The sequence below is a fragment of the Physeter macrocephalus genome, chromosome 18 (genome assembly GCF_002837175.3).
Source record: "Physeter macrocephalus isolate SW-GA chromosome 18, ASM283717v5, whole genome shotgun sequence".
Lineage (NCBI taxonomy): Eukaryota > Metazoa > Chordata > Mammalia > Artiodactyla > Physeteridae > Physeter > Physeter macrocephalus.
Window position 1 is genome coordinate 52,996,335 of NC_041231.1, and position 11,453 is coordinate 53,007,787.

Below are 11,453 nucleotides of genomic sequence, written 5' to 3' on the forward strand. Positions count from 1 at the left end.
AACAACAAATGCTGGAGAGGGTGTGGAAAAAAGGGAACCCTCTTGCACTGTTGGTGGGAATGTAAATTGATACAACCACTATGGAGAACAGTATGGAGGTTCCTTAAAAAACTAAAAATATAATTACCATATGACCCAGCAGCAATCCCACTACTGGGCATATACCCAGAGAAAACCATAATTCAAAAAGACACATGCACCCCAATGTTCATTGCAGCACTATTTACAATAGCCAGGTCATGGAAGCAACCTAAATGCCCATTGACAGATGAATGGATAAAGAAGATGTGGTACATATACACAATGGAATACTACTCAGCCTAAAAAAAGAACGAAATAATGCCATTTGCAGCAACATGGATGGACCTAGCGATTACCATACTAAGGTGAAGTAAGTCATAAAAAAAAGACAAATACCATGTGATATCACTTATATGTGGAATCTAAAATATGACACAAATGAACCTATCTATGAAACAGAAACAGAATCATGGACATAGAGAACAGACTGGTGGTTACCAAGTGGGAGGGGGTTGGGGGAGGGATGGAGTGGCGGGTTGGGGTTAGCAGATGTAAGCTTTTATATATAGAATGGATAAACAACAAGGTCCTACTGTATAGTACAAGGAAGTATATTCAATATTCTGTGATAAACCATAATGGAAAAGAATATAAAACAAAGAATGTGTGAGTGTGTATATATATATATATATATATATATATATATACCTGAATCACTTTGCTGTATAGCAGTAATTAACACAACATTGTAAATCAATTATACTTCAATAAAAAAATATTGAGAATAAAACAAAACAAATCCAAAAAAACCGAACAAAAAACCCCCCAAAACTTATTAGAGAGTTCAATTGGGTGGTTAGTTAGAAAATTGAAGTGTAAATGGCAACAGGTTTTCCCTCTGCATGTAATAAATGAGAAATATAAAGCAAATGAGGCCCCATTCAAATGGTAAGAATACTTTTAAAAAATATTAAGAAACAGTTCATAAAATTATGCAGAACTTACATATAATAAATGAAATAAAACACAACAATAACAACAAAAGCTACTACATGCCTGATGCACACACTAGGCACTTAGTCTGTAACTGCTGAAGGAGTAAATAGAGTACAAAACTAGAGATTTTAATAAGTGGTGAGAGGTATCTTGTTTCTGAATGGGGAGACATATTACCAAATAGATGTTGAGTGTCACCAAAATTATTATCAATTTTATTTTCCGTACTCTGATGTTTGAAATGTGGGCCAGTTTTAACTCAGACAAGACAATAAACTCTCCTGAGTTTTCATTTCCTCATCTTTACAATTTAAGTCATCCCCCGTAGTTGTCAAAATGACTAAATAATAAAATTGTCTTTGAAAGCTCTTTTTATAATGTGACTGATTATACACACACCCTTTGGTAAGAGAAGTCAGACCTGTGAGCAGAGTCAAGCCACAGAAAGGGGTCACTCTGCTGGGATCTACACTGACATCTTTTTCTTTACCGCCGAGGACTCAGGTACTCACACACACTGCCACCTGTCCCCACAACCGTGCAGGCAGCCAGGAAAACAGGTTTCAAGCTCAGCCTCCTTGACATCACTTAGAATGACCAGGGTAGGACATGCATTCAGTTTGAGGATGGCCTCGAGGATCTTTGCGCCCTGACGTGATGCTCTTTCAGCCTCCTCAACAGTGACAATGGCAGAACAATCTGCAGCTGACTCATCACCCCATGCATATTAAAAGAGAATTGTGACCCCCCGGAGTTATGGGGTTTAGTAGAAAGGCAGAGGGCCATGATCATGTGGGCAGATATTTTTAACTTTAACATAAGACAAAAAGTGGGCAGAAGAGTCTGAGAGCCCCGTGCAGAGAATCCAACCAGAGTTTATACGACACCTAAACTGTCCTAGCCCCACCCTCACCTCCATCCTAATTCCAGCCTCAAGATTTGAGATCACTGGAGTGAGGACTTCCTTGGAGTCTGTTGTGAAAAAGCAGCCACCCCTGAAAAAACAATGGAGCACATCAAGTGCAGGACTGTTCCAAATTAGTCTTGAAGCTGGGAGATGATAATGTAAATTGCCTTGGTAGGACCACCTAAAGGGAGCTTTCTTTGGAAAGTCTATTTTTAGCTCAGAGCCTGAGAGCAACTGAAGGCCAGCAAGAAGGCTGCTCCTGCTTTTGACAAATGATGGAACGCACACACCCTGGAGTGGGCTTTCCATCCCCTTTCTCCACACCACACTTGGAAGGAGTAAGGTAGAGCCTAAGGATTAAGGATGCCAGGAAAGGCTGCACAGCCTCAGTTTCTGACATGGTTGTGATCCCGATTTTGTTCAATTTCAGTGGTAGAATTCTTTATTTTAAGGGATTGGAAAGTGGTGGGGAGCTTCTCAGCTGAAGCACTACCTAAGCACAGCATACCATGCCGGGATGTGATCAGCATGGCAGCTGCCCCTTTCTGTACCTCGGTAGCTTTCCTCGCTAGCAGGTGAAGGATGATGCTGTCTTTGAATAGTTGTGCTTCTCCAGCCCCTTCACCCTTCCCGTGACCACCTCTACTCCCACCTTCTGCCCCCCTAAAAGTTAAACAAAGAAAAATCTGTGAAGGAAAACAATTTAGGACACCATCTCTTGCCCGGACTATTGAAATCAACTCCCAGATGGTTTTTCTTTCTCTTGTCCTGCTCATTCTTCTGAAAAGTGCCTAAGGGATATTTCCAGAACAAGCTGACTGTGAACCCCTTGCAAGTGTACAAGCTCTTTTAAGGAAGTAATCATCTTTGTGTCCTTGGCTCTGGACCCAGTGCCTGGCACACAGTAGATGCTGAACCAATATTTGCTTAATTGGGACAGAACTGAAGGTCTGTCATTCATTAGCATGCATGACAAAGCTTTCTCCTCAACCCAAGTGGAGGTCTGTGTGTTTCTCCCCACCTCCACCAAATTTCCAAAGGCTGCATGACCTCACAGTTAGTCCGTAAAACACATTTTTCTACAAGTGTTTCCCTGGCAAGAAACTGGAATTACCTAACAAGGCATAAGTGGAAAGAAGCAAGCTTTAAACCCTTCGAGGCCTGTGTAATAGCATTCCACTAAACCATGGGAAATGCTCTGCTGAATAGCCCATCTGTAAAAGGTGTGCCTTAACTCCAAAGAAAACATACAGACGGCCAACAAACACATGAAAAGATGTTCAACATCACTAATTATTGGAGAAATGCAAATCAAAACTACAATGAGATATCATCTCACACCAGTCAGAATGGCCATCATTAAAAAATCTACAGACAGTAAGCGCTGGAGAGGGTGTGGAGAAAAGAGAACCCTCTTGCACTGTTGGTGGGAATGAAAATTGATACAGCCACTATGGAGAACAGTATGGAGGTTCCTTAAAAAACTAAAAATAGAACTACCATATGACCCAGCAATCTCACTACTGGGCATATACCCAGAGAAAACCATAATTCAAAAAGACACATGCACCCCAATGATCATTGCAGCACTATTTACAATAGCCAGGATGGAAGCAACCTAAATGCCCATCATCAGAGGAATGGATAAAGATGTGGTACATATGTACAATGGAATATTACTCAGCCATAGAAAAGGAATGAAGTTGGGTCATTTGTAGAGATATGGATAGACCTAGAGACTGTCATACAGAGTGAAGTAAGTCAGAAAGAGAAAAACAAATAATCGTATACTAACGCATATATGTGTAATCTAGAAAAATGGTGTAGATGATCTTATTTGCAAAACAGAAATAGAGACACAGACATACAGAAAAAACGTATGGACACCAAGGGGTGAAAGAGGGGGTGGGATGAATTGGGAGATTGGAATTGACACATATACCTATATATGTTTTATATCTATAAAATAGATAACTAATGAGAACATACGTATAGCTCAGGGAATTCTACTCAGTGCTCTGTGGTGACCTAAATGGGAAGGAAATCCAAAAAAGAGGGGATATATGTATATGTATAGCTGATTCACTTTGCTGTACAGTAGAAACTAACACAACATTGTAAAGCAACTATACTCCAATAAAAATTAATTTAAAAGAAAAAGGGGTGCCTTAAAGGCTATTCTTCGAAATTGTGGATATTAGCCACTTTATGACAAAGCAGAAATTTCACATAGTTAAATATAATATTTACTGAGAGCCCACTAAGTGCCAAGGCTTGTAAGGGATATAGAGGGGAAATAGGCAGACCCAGTCCCTGCCTTTATGGACTTTGTAAGTTTCACATATAACATGCCTTGAGCTTTGTGACAGTGAAAAGTCAGGTGCTATAGGAATACATAATGGAGGGGGAGGAGAAGGGAGCCCTGTGGCAGAATCTGCTACCTCTTGCCAAAATCCAAATTCTCCTCTTCTTCCTGGGAATGCAGCTGGACTATATTTCCCCATCTCCCTTGCAGTTAGGCATGGTCCTAGGACTGACAACGGAATGTGAGAAGATGTGATGTGTGCCAATTTGGGGTCTGGCTCATAAGCCTCCCATATATGCTCCTCTGTGCTCTTACCCTGATCCAGCTGCCTGGGATGGAGATCATCATGGTGATCTTGGAAGCCATGCATTGAAGAAGTTGACAACCATATCAGCCTGTGTACTTGAATTATCCTGCCTTGGATGGCTACATGAGTGAGACACTTAATTCTACTGGGTTTGAGTCATTTCTGTGCTGATGTCTATTTGTTATAGCAGCTAGATTTACCCTAAATAATACAGGGGACTATTTAGTTTAAAGTCAGAAGAGCCCTGGTGGAAGTAACATTTGAGTTGAGACCTGAAATGTGAATTAAGGTTAGTTAGGCCATGCCCGAAGGGGAAAGTTAGCAGGGTGCAGGATCAAGCCTATAAACGTGCTGAGAAAGCATCTGGGGAATGGAAGGGAGTCCAGTCAAGTTGGGAATCAGGTAGCCTGAAACACACTTAGAGAGGAAGACTGAGGCCAGATCCTACAGGACATTTTAATCATATTAAGGATCTGGGGTTTTCTTCTGGGGGAAAAAGGGGGAAGTTTTGAAGGATTTGAACCAGAGAAGTGACCTGTTGCACAGAGCTATATGCATTTTGCAGAAACATACATGTAACATTTCCCCTGAGAAGGAGTGTGCTTGTGAAAATGAAACATGGTCAAATTACTTTCTCCTCCTGTACCAGTTCCTCCTCTCTACTGACTTGCTGCTTGAAATTTGTGAAATATTAAAGCAAAGGAATAAGGAGTGACTTCGTCAGACAGACAGAGGAGCAAGTCCATGAAGGCAGAAGTGGGAAGCCTTTGGTGTCTCTGTATCCAAAATTTTCTTTGTCTTGGTCTTCTTCCTAGAGTATACTTCCCCCACTTTTAATGTCTAGTATAGGGAGATAGCATTCATTTATATTTTTTCAATAATTTAATAACAAATATTTGGTGAGTGCCTACTATGTGCCAAGAACTGTTTTAGGCTCTAGAATTGATATAACTGTGAATGGAGGAGGCAGAGCTCATGTTTTGTGAATCTTACATTCTAGGGTATGAGATTAAAAAAAGTCATGTTATCATGCCAGTCAGTATAAGTATTGTGGGAAAAAATAAAACAAGGAAGCAACCAAAGAGGGACTGCTATTCTATACAGATGTTCCAGGGAAGGTTTTATTTGGAAATAACATTTGACCCAAGACCTGAATGAAATGAGAAAGCAAGCCATGGCAATTTGTGGAGGAAGAATCTTTCAGGAAGAGGGAGAAGCAAAGGTGAAATGTGCTGGATGGGAATGTGTCTGGCATACATGAAATTCATGAGTGTGTCAGTGAAAGAGACAGTCAAAGAGACCCCTCACCATACCACTCTTATTCCAGGGTGACTGTGGGCATACCCAATTCTGCACCCCACTAAGGACAACATCAGAGGCTTAACACTGCAAGATGAGGGGATAGACTTCAATAAAATAATCCAGCCAGTCACCAGACAAATAAAAAATCAAATAATAAGTCTAAGAAGGGGAGTACCTATATCCAGTCAGTTGTTATAATATTTTATCTAAAATATCCAGTTTCCAACAAAAAATTTATGAGGAATGCAAAGAAATAGGAAAGTATGACCCATATACCATAAAATGCAGGTAATGGAAACTGCTTCTAAAAGAGACCAGATGACAGATAAAATATAAAAAGACTTCAAAGGAGCCATTATTAAAATGTTAAAGAACTAAAGAAAACAATGATTAAAAAGGTAAAGGAAGGTATGACAATAATGTTCCATCAAATAGGAAATATCAATAATGAAATAGAAATCATATTAAAGGGAAAAGTGGAATTTCTTGAATTGAAAAGTAGAATAAATGAAATAAAAATTCATTTGAGGGACTTAACAATAGATATGAACTGGCAGAAGAAACAATTACCATCCTTGAAGATAGACAAATGGAGATTATGTAATCTGAAGAAGAAAGAGAAAAAATTAATAAAGAAAAATGAACAGAGCCTCAGAGAAACACTGTTGCATTAAATGTGCCAATATGTGTATGACGAGAGTACCAGAAACAGAGAAGTGAAAACAGTAGAAAAAATATTGATGAAATAATGGGGATGAAAACATCCTAAATGAATGGAAAAACACTAACGTACACATCTAGGAAGCTCAGCAAACTTCGAGTAGAATAAAGTTTCAAAGACACGCAAATAGACACATCACAGCAAAAATGCTAAAGCCAACGATGACGAGAAAATCTGGAAAAGCATCAGGAGAAAAATGATTCATTATTAACAAGGGAACCCAGTAAGATTAACATCTGACTTCTCAGCAGAAATAATGGATACCAGAAGGCAGTGGAATAACATATTCAAAGTGCTAGAGGAAAAAAACCTGTCAATCAAAAATCTCAGGGCTTCCCTGGTGGCACAGTGGTTTAGAGTCCACCTGCCGATGCAGGCGACATGGGTTCGTGCCCCGGTCTGGGAGGATCCCACATGCCGCGGACCAGCTGGGCCCGTGAGCCATGGCTGCTGAGCCTGCGCGTCCGGAGCCTGTGCTCCGCAGCGGGAGAGGCCACAGCAGTGAGAGGCCCGCCACACACACACACACACACAAAAATCCCAGAACTGATGTCACCAACATAATGACATAGGTTGTTCCTAACTTCACTCCTCCTCACAATAAGAACAACTAACAACTATTCAAGAACATGACACCACTGAGAGAATCCTAGAATGCGGAGGTGAGGCTGAAGCCCCCCTGCCCACTGGAAATGTGCCCCCTGAAGCACGTTTCCAGTGAGAAGCTCATGTAGCCAGGTAATCATTTATAAGAAGGAAAGGCTAAACTAAATGATCTTTCTGAAATATATTATTTTCCAGTCAGGTAGACCTGAAAAGTGCTGTGAATAAGCTGCAGGAAGCAGGCTGCGGGCTGCTCTGCTCCTTACTTTTCAGTTGTTTTGTGGTCTAGATTGCAAAACAAATTGTTGGAGTGCATTTGTAATGCATTCCTCATAGCCCTTGCTGGGACTCTGAGAGGGAAACAGACGCTTTTCAGAAGACTGCTTAGTGGTTGGTACGGGACTAAATTCATATGAGTCTGATTTTATAGAGAAGGAAACTGAGATTGAGAATGTTCAAGTGGTGTATCCAAGGACAGACAGCTAAGAAACCCAGTGGCCAGGTTCACACCCAGGTCCAAAGCCCTGAGATTTCTACTAAACCGTACTGCCTTCTTTTATAGGTTAAGTAAAGTTAAAAAGCTAATCAAGCTTATTCCCCCAAATCTGTCCCCAGATGTCTGCTCAGTCGAGTACCTATATTTTCTCAGGCAAAACCCACTGTATGAAAAGACTGAGCATAAGGCAGAAGTAAGCACACTTTTTTTTTATAAAGGACCAAAGAGTAAACGTTTTAGGTTTTGTGAAGCATACTGTCTCTTGTCCCAACTACTCAACTCTGCTCTTATAGTGTGAAAGCAGGCTTACTGCAGACAATATGTAAACAAATAGGTGTGGCTGTATTCCAGTGAAACTTAATGACACTAAAATCTGAATTTCATATAATTTTCACAGTATATTTCTTTTTCCCCCTCTCAACCATTAAAAAATATAAAAACTATTCTTAACTCCTGGACTGTACAAAAACAGGAGGAAGGTAGGATTTGGTTTGGTTTGCAGGCCATAGTACACACACACACACACACACACACACACACACACACACACACACAAAATGCTTGATAGTACTCTGATCATTAAACTCCTTGAATCTAGAGAAGGATTTTTCTCATGCTGAATTTTCAATCTTAATTCAACACACAGTAGTGAAATAGCAGTGTTTTAGAATAGGTAGAGGAGATATAGAACATGATAGCAATAGTAGGAAAAAAAAACAGGTGCCAAGCAACAAGAATAAAAAATTAGATGTGCTAAACTTCTAGAACACAGTTGGTTATGCACAGGTAATGTGTTTATCAATTTGTTGGAACAATACCAGGCTTATGTATGTATTTAATTTAAAGCAGTCTCAAATAAGATTTGTGGATTTTATAGAATTAATTTTTAGGGCAATCATTTAAAATGTCAAGATTGAATAGAGACTCATGTAAAATTGAGTATAAGAGAAAAAGGCCTTTAATGGGCTTCAATTATTTTGCTGTTTGGATAGTGTTTTGGAGTGGACTTGATGGTTAAAGAAAGAAAAAGAGAAAAAAAGGAGTGGGTTTTATGAGTGACTGAGTGATAAGGGTTGCCTGTGTTTGGGAAGCCATTTCTCATATTTCATGTCCAAAGAACTGAATTAATAATAATAACACATTGTATTTGTGTAATATTTCATTATTTACAAAAAAGCTTCCCCATATGGCATCTTATTTAATTCATGCACATGCTTTGCTGAGGTAGGTGTTTCACTAGTTTAGTAATGAAAACCGAGGCTTATAAAGTTTAAGTGATTTTCAAGTGATACATTTAAGAACTTATGTTTAGAACTGGAACTCAAATATTTTCTGATTCTTAGTTGATTATCCTTTGGGATGTTGCTAGGTATTACATGAAAAAGACAGTTTTATAACCAAACTATTTGAAAAATGCTGGGATAAACTGGTGTCTTTGCTTCAGGACTCCCCAGAACCTTTCATTAACTAATGTGAAATGTAAATTCCCAAAAGGAGAATATAGGATGTGGTATTTCCCAAATTTATTTGGTTCTAGAGTCCTTCTAGGTCAAGAGCTTATGTTTCACGTGGCTCTGAATAAGAGTTACGATTGGGCAAAAGTACCTAAACCTCTCTAAGCCCCTGTGTCCTTGTCTCTAAACAGCAGAGACATAGAGTTGATGCACTTGGCCCAGTGTCTGCTACATGTAATTACTTAATTATATGTAATTGCTGGATTACACATAATTGTTTGATAGCCATATAAATCTCAAGCACACACACTGGCAAACCCAATCTCTTGTCAAAGATGAAGAACAATTCAGGAAAGTGACATGGTTCTCTCAAGTCATGAGGCGAGTAAGAGAGAGCTAGAACACAGACTTAAGTCTTCTAAACCTAAGGGCACAGTTTTATTTATCAAAACAAGAAAAATGAAACCAGATACCTGTTTTGATATTCAGGTCTGAATGAAAACTGGAAGATCATGGTCCTCACCTAGATTTTTTAAAGAGATAAAATAAACATGTGAATATTTGGCAAGAGTGAGATGTCTGGCTGGTATTTTTGCTCACTTTCTGTCCAAGGGATGCGTTTTCCTCTTTGATGAGATTGATTTGTAACTCCCTTCATTGTTAAACTACTGATCTCAATTTAACTATACAATTTGGGAGAGTTGGGGCTGTGCAATTTTCCCAGAAAATGATTAAGAAAAACTCTAAGAATATTGTGAACTGTAACAGGAACATGAATTCCTTTAACGAGGAAGTGGATCACGACTGATATTTTTCTCTCTAATTGGACTCAGAGCCCTGATAGCTTTTCATGAGTGGAGGCAGCTTGCTTTCAGCAAATGCATTTTTCACTTTGCAGTGGAGTATAAAATGCTCTCCAAAGCCTATGAAACTCCTTTTCTTTCTCTGATTTGTTCCCCAACTTGAAGGTGAACATGGAACCTGCTATTTCAGATACCTGTTATTCATAGTGACATGATGTTCATTTGACTTTTGTAGCCCTACATGTACAATTTCTGTGTTCCTGTAATATGTAGATGCATGGGGGTGGAGAGAGGTTGGTACAGAGCAGATGATGCCCAGTGAGAAAATGGCTAAGGTAGTGGAGACACAGAAGAACCACAGCCATTCACACTCTTCCCCTTCGCGCTTCATCTTGCTACTCCCCACTTGCCGGAGGAGGTGTTCCTCACAGGGTGGATTCCAAGACTGGAAATGAGTGACTTTATATATTTTATTGATATATGTATTTTGAAACATAAGTTAAAGTCCCAAAGAATGCTGTGAGACTGTAATAGGGAAGAACAAATCTGACTCCATATTAGATCTGTTCCTTTTAGTTTAAACCTTTGTGCTCTGTTTCCTGTGCTTAGTCGTGCTGGCTTTGCATCTTTTGTAAAAGGATGTTGCCTATCGGACTTCTCTGGTGGCGCACTGGTTAAGAATCCACCTGCCAATGCAGGGGACATGGGTTCGAGCCCTGGTCCGGGAAGATCCCACATGCTGCGGAGCAACTAAGCCCATGTACCACAACTACTGAGCCTTCACTCTAGAGACCACAAGCCACAACTACTGAGCCTGCATGCCACAACTACTGAAGCCCGTGCACCTAGAGCCCATGCTCTGCAATAAGAGAAGCCACCACAATGAGAAGCCTGTGCACTGCAACAAAGGGTAGCCCCCGCTTGCCGTAACTAGAGAAAGCCCATGTGCAGCAACGAAGACCCAACGCAGCTAAACATAAATAAATATAATAAATAAATTTAAAAAAAAAGATGTTGCCTATAGCCTGCAATAAACAGGATAACTCATTCTCAAGGCTTTTAGACCTTTAAGAGTCCATTCACATATAGAGATAAAAAGTGACAGAACAGAGAATAACATTTGTCTTGTTGGAGGTTTACAAGAACATCATGACCTGACCGACACGGACAGACGTAAGAACAAAGGATTCTGACACCAAGAAGTTTGCAACAACTGACCACGCCCCTCCCTCACCTTGCCTTTAAAAGTGCTTTGCTGGCAATCTGTATATCTTCTTCGGAGAAATGTCTATTTAGGTCTTCTGCCCATTTTTGGATTGGGTTGTTTGTTTTTTTGTTATTGAGCTGCATGAGTTGCTCACATGAAAGAATGCTCAACATCATTAATCATTAGAGAAATGCAAATCAAAACTAAAATGAGATATTATCTCACACCGGTCAGAATGGCCATCATCAAAAAATCTAGAAACAATAAATGCTGGAGAGGGTGTGGAGAAAAGGGAACACTCTTGCACTGTTGGTGGGAATGTAAATTGATA